This window comes from Maylandia zebra, linkage group LG19 (assembly GCF_041146795.1).
Source record: "Maylandia zebra isolate NMK-2024a linkage group LG19, Mzebra_GT3a, whole genome shotgun sequence".
Classification (NCBI taxonomy): Eukaryota; Metazoa; Chordata; class Actinopteri; order Cichliformes; family Cichlidae; genus Maylandia; species Maylandia zebra.
The window spans coordinates 16,745,856-16,753,788 of NC_135185.1; positions in this window are offsets into that span (position 1 = coordinate 16,745,856).

Below are 7,933 nucleotides of genomic sequence, written 5' to 3' on the forward strand. Positions count from 1 at the left end.
GCCGATGTCCTGCAGGTTTTAGATCTCACCTTGGGTCAACACACCTGAATCACATGATTAGTTCGTTACCAGGCCTCTGGAGAACTTCAGGACATGTTGAGGAGCTAATTTAGCCATTTAAATCAGCTGTGTTGGTTCAAGGACACATCTAAAACCTGCAGGGACCCACCCCTGGTCTACGATAACCTAAATCACATTATTTAGACTGCAACAGTGATTCCACTATAGAGGCGTACTGGGGAAATGGAGGCTGCCCTCGGGGCCTGGAATTGCCCACCCCTGTCGTAGACTATAGATACAGTGTATATGGAACATTTAAAGATTATACTTTGCAATTGAAATTACATTATATTTTTATTTCAGTTTCACTCTTTCTACAATATTAAACGTGTGGACAAAGAGTAATGGTCTTCAGATTGTTAAGGAGGAGGGGGTTCAGAGGAAGTTGGAGCTTGTTACCATCATGGGCTCATTTGGGCAGAATGAGAATGAACAGTCATCAATCACTTGCATGTTTCTCATTTTATTTGAATAACCAGTATTAAAAAAAAACAAAAGCAAAAAAACCCACACTGCTAAGTCTCAGCTGCCGCTCCATGCAGGAGTGGAGAAAAAGTGAGCTGCAGGTGAGTGCAGTCCTTATATAACGGGTGACAAGTGAGCGCAATTAAAGGCAAGCACCACACCCAATCAAAGGTGAGAAAAGGAAACAAAGTGAATCTGGTGAAGTGAGTGAGTGAGTGTGCTGAAAGGTGAGTCTTTACAACAAGATTCTTAATGAAAGAAAATTATTGAATCTTGCTGCCAGTTCTTCTTCTGGACAGTGTGAAGTGGAAAGACAGTACAAGCCGGGCAGACATGCACTGGGTGGAGGGAGTCTTGAACTGCTGACCTGTAGGCCCTGAGGATGAGGGGAAGATGGTAGTTCCACTCCTGCTTGTGTTCTGAGGTAAGGATAGCTAACTGCTGGGCCAGTGTCCTGTTAAACCTCTCTGGAGTGGCGTGGTGTGGGTCTTCTTAATCCCAAGGCATTTGCACATGGCAGACAGCATGTCAGCGACAGTCTCTGCCTCCTGGTCTGGGATGGCATATGCCTCATACCACTTGGTAAAATAGTCCATGGGCCGCAAGGACATAATGGTTTCCGCTAGCTATACAGGGAAATGTCCCCTTGACATCCACAGCTACTCCACTGGTGCTCCTGCTGATTGTTGCTAAAACTGAGCATGGGACTGGTGAGATGAATATGCATCACAGCTGTGGCAGAAGTCCTCCACATCCCTCTGCTGCTGACTCCAGTAGTAGTCCTGGTGGTACCACAATCAGCCACCTCTCCTCCCCTGTGTCAGGATCACGCTCCTCCTGCTGCCTAAGAGAACTAAACTTGGCAAACAGTCCCTTGGTGGAGTTAAAAATCCCAGTGACCTCACCCCAGTGGGGTCACTGCAGGACTGTTAGCAGGTCTGTGTCTTGCTCCTGCTGTGCCCTCCACTCTACAGCATCCACCACAACAGAGCACCCTGCAAGAGAGCTGTGTTGCGCCGCCTGAGTTCCTGAACCTTCTCTTCTTCCTTCTCACAATAAAGGCAGCCTGCTGCAGCACATGGGCGGCAAAAATGAGCATCGGTGTTGGAATGGTGTGCCTATGCTCTGTGCTCCACAGTGAAATTAATGGCCTGGAGCTACCTGCCCCTCTGGCTCCCTGAAAGACATCAGCCATGGGAGGGCAGCATGGTCAGTTCACCTTTCCATCACCTTGCCTTTCCCATTTTTCATCTAGTAAGTCATTCTCAGTGTTGACTCTGCAGCTCCATGTCTGTCTTGTATTTCCTGTTTTACTTTGACAATCTTGTGTCTTGTGAGATGTATTCAGTTTTACGTTCCCCCCCATCTTATCAGATTATGTTCAGATGTCTCCTTTTGGTTACTCCTTCGTTACTGTCTGGATATATAGTGTGTTTTCCTTTGTTCCCTGTTGGATCATCTTTGTATCCTCCATGGTGTATTTCCCCCATGTCTCCAGGTTTTCAGGTTTCTTGTTCCAAGTTTATAGGTTTCATAGTGTTTAGTCTTCCCAGTTTAGGTTTTATTAGCTCCGTGTAGTCGTTCTTTGCATTTGTTTATTGTTCTGTTCAACATTCATCTTCATTTCTGGTGTCTGCATTTTGGTCCTCGTTTTCATCTCCACACTGTCTGCCAGCTCAGACCATGACAGTATCTCTTCTACTGAATACTTTAGGTCATTTCATTTCCATTAGGGTTTTCCCTTCCCTGTGTCTTGTCTTCAGTGTCTTCTCTCTGTGTTTACTTACTTATCTGTGTCCCTTGCTCTTGCTCTCCTCACATGTAAAGTTGTGTCTTACTCTGTGTCTTGCTGTATTTCCTGCCTTACTTTGACAGTCCGTCATCTCATGTGCATTTTCCCTCTCTCTTTATGGCTGATTTGGTCCTCCTGTGTTCCCACCTGTTGCCCATCCTCTCGTTATCCTGTGTATGCACTTAAGTCCTCATTATCCCTCTGATCATTGTTACATCGTCCCCTTTTGCGGTTTTTCCATTTACGTCATGTTTCCCTCGTTAATTTCTAGTGTGTAGTATGTATGGCTTATTTTGAAAGTGAATAATACTTTACCATTAGGCCCATAGCTCTGGATCTCAAACCTGCGAGCAACTGGCTCTGCAGATGCTTCTCAGTTTTTGCAAATAAATTTCAGTTAAAATGGAATTTAAACTTCCTCTCATGTCGTCTTGAATATATACTTACAAAAGTTTCATAATGTGTCCATGCATACCCATCTTTTATTAATATTAAACAGTTTTTTATACTTGGTCTCGATCTTTTAATGACACAAAGAAATACATTACAATATCTGCCTCTCCTAATGCCTTATATAAAACGACTGTGAATCCTTAAGTTTTAGTCAACATAGTTTGACCATGAAGCAGACATATTATTATCTTTTAGCTATTATCTTCATTTAAGCTCCTCAAAATGTGCTCTTTGGTTACAAAACTCCAGATTTTTTATTTTAGTTAAAATGATTTGTGCCCCTTCACGTCTTGAAAACACACTATTAAATGTCCAAACACTGACGACATACTAGTTTACCAAGTAAAAGCTTCTCTAGATACCGACCACAGCTCATTTGTTTAAAATATAAAAGTGAAGAAGCGGTGAAATAATAAGTGAATGAAAAGGAAGATGAGGACTATCAGTGCAATGAAGTAGGAGAAGGAAAGCAAACGTCCGGAGTGGCTGTGGAGAGTGCTGAGTGGGCGGGGTGGTGGAGGAGGAGGAAAGCTGAAGCTGGAGCTTGTGGTCTCAGCCTCCTTCTCAGAATTATCCCTCAGTGACGCAAGCTCCTCCACACACATCCTGACAGCTGCTCCCTGCCTGGTTACAGCTTTCCTCAGCCTGTCCAATAACATTCATGTTCATTTCCGCTTTAATGCATGGCTTTCCCTGCCGGTTTTACCAATACAGCTCCACTAGGCCTCATTACAGCTTCATGTAATGTATTGTACTAGTGGGACTGTGATACTGTAGTGCAAATACGGGATCTTCTGTTTTTAAATGCGAGTAAGCTGTGGAGAAAAAGGTGCTAATAATTTTATGCCACTTATATCACGCAGCCAAACCATGGGTGCTCAAGAGGTAGCTGAAGGCCCTTTTGTGACTGCAGACACATCCTACCCCTTGTTTTTATAGTGGCTCTTTCACCATTAAAGTACTGTAGCAATATGGCATAACTCCTATTTGAGGGATTCCCTTAATTTAATGGCTATAAAGCCCAGCGACAACAAATTTCAGTTGCTTGACTGTTTGAGTTTTTAATCTATAATGATAGAGTATTGGCTGATTTATATTAAACAGTTATGGTTTAAATGATAAACATTCAAAATGGATGTAAAAAATTTAGCTAAAAAAAATTAATATCCATTGCCTTAAACACCACCACCATCTCTGTCAGAGGGGACACTGAGGCACTCTGTCAGCCTAGAAATTTAAAGACTATTTTTCATTAGTACCTACTAGAGATGGACCGATCCGATATTACGTATCGGTATCGGTCCGATACTGACCTAAATTACTGGATCGGATATCGGAGAAAAATAAAAAATGTAATCCGATCCATTAAATATCACGAAAGCATCTCACAAAACTTGCAACACGCCGTAACTCACCTCAGAACGTTAGCACGTCGGAGAAGTATGCATCACGTGATAGAGCGGCTTTGGCATGCCGGACCTGTCGATGGTCTGGATAGCATGTGGAGCTTCGCTAGCAACCCGGCATTTCATCTCCGACAAAGTTATCCCCGAGAGAAGTAAAGCAAGTGTGTAAGTCCATCTCTGAATGTAAAGCATTCCTGCGTTAAGCTTAACAAGCGACTGCCTCTCCTGCTGCTACTTCAATCATGAAACTGCTTATAATGATCAACTGATCGGCTTTTCTGTCGCGAGTCCGTCTGTCTTGTTTGTTTTTGGCCCACTTTGCACCAGAAAGAGGAAACCAGCGGCTGAACAACAGCAGCACGTTTAAGCTTGATAAGCTGTTGTTAGAATTTATTTAATATTACTTTCTACTCGAGGATCTTTTTCTACGTAGCTGACGGCTGGTAACTGTGCAGGGGCGGATCTAGCAAAGTTTAGCCAGGGGGGCCGATAGGGCATTAACAGGGAAAAGGGGGCACAAAGACATACTTTTCTTTCTTATTCTCATTTAAAATGTCTAATAAATAAAAGCTGTTAATAAATAATTATCTGACACCCAAAGTTTTAATTTGATGTAAAAGGAATAGAAGTCAATTACTGTATATAGTAACTATTAAGTCTAATATACCCTAGTAAGCTATAGCACTTTTTCCTTTGAGAAGGTACCATCTGTGCAGTCTGCAATTTTGTTGAAGAAAGATGTTGAATCTATTTAATATTTCTTGAAAAATAATTGATTTCTGTGCATTTTTTTTTTCCACACTGCATCAAATTAAGGTTGATTACGTCGATTAAGCATCATGAGGTGGAGCGTGAGGGGTGGTTCCCTATTTTTTATTTTTTTATTTTTGTTGCTGGGAGTTGGAACCCTATTAGTTAGGTTGCTTAATATTTATGCTAAGTACTCTTTAAAATACCAGAATAGGGAGGATGGTGTAGGTTTAAGTTTATTAGATTGATCAGTATTGCTGAACTATGAAATATATTTTTTTGCATACAGGTATAACAGAATAGCTTTAGTGTAGTTGTTGTTTTAAACTTGAGTATGAACTTATACAAAATGCAGCAAGATATTTTAAAAAAACAGTTTTGTTGATTAAAAAACACTATATCGGATTCATATCGGTATCGGCAGATATCCAAATTTATGGTATCGGTATCGGACATAAAAAAGTGGTATCGTGCCATCTCTAGTACCTACTCCGGGTGGCGATTTGCAGGAGTTTCCAAAAGGTCATAGTACCTGGTACCATGTACCTTTTTAGTGCCTACTCTGCCAGCAAGTTATCCAAGGTGATTAGGGCTGCCACAAACGATTATTTTGATAGTCGACTAGTCACCTATTATTTTTGCGATTAGTCGACTAATCAGATCATCATCCATTGGACGTACAGCGTACAGCTTATTGCACCAGCAGCATCTGCTCTTATATAACTATCATTAGCTTACAGCTTGAAGTGTTTGTGCTAACTAAAAATAAAGACAAGATGGTAGTTTATTAATTTTCAATGAAATTTGCAGATTGTTTCGGTGAAGTTTAATAAACTCCTTGCTTTCTAAAATATAACAGGACACCGGAGTATATTCTCCAGCGTCTCACACTTCTGATAATCAGCTGTCTGCTTGACAGTTTTAGCTGTGCAAAAACTATAACTTTAATCTCAGCCAAACCGATTTACTCAGGAACAAATAAAATACTAAAGAAAGCCAAACAATAACATTTGTAAGTTATCTAAGTGACTTATATATATGTTTAACCTGACTAGCGAAAGACGGCGGTGGGTTTGAAAACGATTTGCCGGGAGTCCGGTGTTCTCACGGCTCTAGTTAGCCTTGCCCCCGCCTAGCTAACGAGCTAGTGGGTAACAGACGTCTCCGAAAACGTCGGAGCGCTTTTGAAAATATGTGGTGTCTTGATAAACTGAGCAGATATTTGAGGTTTACACAGCTACATTCTCGCCTGAAAATATGTTAAACGTTTATTTTGTGACCCAGAAAGAATAATAAGAGTAAAGTTAAAACTAACTAGCTGCCGCCATTGTTGACAACTGCGCTGGGCTGCGCTATGAATTCTGGGACACAGCTTCTTCTTCTTCGGGGTTTAACGGCAGCTGGCATCCTTGGACATGCAGTGCTGCCATCTTCTGTTTCAGTCCGTTATTACACTCTTAAATCCTACTACTCATTCCTGCGTCCTTTGTGATCTTACAAAGCTTCAAACGATGCGTCGACTATTAAATTAGTCGTCGACGATTTTAATAGTCGACATAATCGTGACTAGTCGACTAATCGTTGCAGCCCTAAAGGTGATCCAAAACTGTGACATCAACAGGCTGCATGCCACCGATTGGCTAGTCAGTGGGATCATTGGATGAATCATAAGAGTGTCTCCTTTTCAAAACTCAAGCTCACCATATTTTAAACCTGGCAAGGAGGGGAAACTACAAAAAACAATGCCGTGATCCCCAAGTCTGTCAAAATGCCACAGACCAAGCAGCAGGTATATTGTTGCCTCGGCGTCTACCTTTGTTGTGGTGTTCATGTTGCATACTAATTACGACTCACACATATTAGGTGGTACTAGATTTTAATGGAAAACGAGTCATACCGCCTTGAATCGCGTCAAGCCAATCCGAGTAGATACTAATAGAAAAAAGGGCTCAAAGTTCTCCAGTGTGATCTGTGTCTGCTCCAAAACCTCTTCCTGATATAGGACATAACCAAAACACCTCATCTAGGAGTAACAGCCTTACTCTGAGCCCTCCAAAATCACCAAATTCTCAACCTGTGTAATGATTAGTTTTTGGGTAATGGCCCCAACACTCGTCTCAGCATAGGACAAACATCAGGATACACACTGGACAGGTTGCCAGTCTATTAGAGAGCGGGAAATATAATAGAGTCTTTTCGTTGTATACATTACAGAGCTAAGAGATGAGAGAAAAGGGAAAAAACTCTGAATTTCAGTCATAAACTTCCACCTCGGGTGAGAGTGGAATATTCCACCAGTGACTGTCTACCCACAGGAGTCTTCAAACTTGGACAGTGTGTAGGAGTCTAACATATAAAGAGATCATCATTGATGTTTTTACATGTTGATACCCAGAAGAATGTTTTGTTTCCCCAGGGAACCACATCACTAGACACTTTAACCTCAGAGACTTTTCCTGAGTGTTTTCTGTACTGGAACATTCTTCTTCTTCTGCCTTCTTTATGACATAAAAGATGTTCCTATGAGCTTGTTTTCAGGCCATTCTTCACGCGTGTTGTACATTGTTGTTGCTGTTCACTCAGTTTCTAAATATGCCCATTACAGTATGGAGCTACATCATTGTGTACACATGTGTCAGAGCAGGTGACAAAAACAGGACAATGCAGACTATGAATCTATGATGAAGATGTTTTTTTAAAGGGTGGGAGGATTCCTATCTTTAGTCAAACATTTCCAAGACGATCAGTTAGAAAACACCCTCACACACAAGAGGTGATGCCTGTTAAGGCAGAGACAGTGAAATGTTTCTCTCTTAGAAAAAGATGGACTGCTCTGTGCCTCCATGTAGGTTGGGGGATTTCAGATATATTGAGATCTTATTGAGATCTTGTTCATAAGTACTGGAAGATTAGCAGGCAGATTGGTGCTCCATCCACAGTGATCTGAATGTTATTCCAGCGTCCCTATACAGTACTACATTACTACTATAGTAGTTAGCAGTTTCAG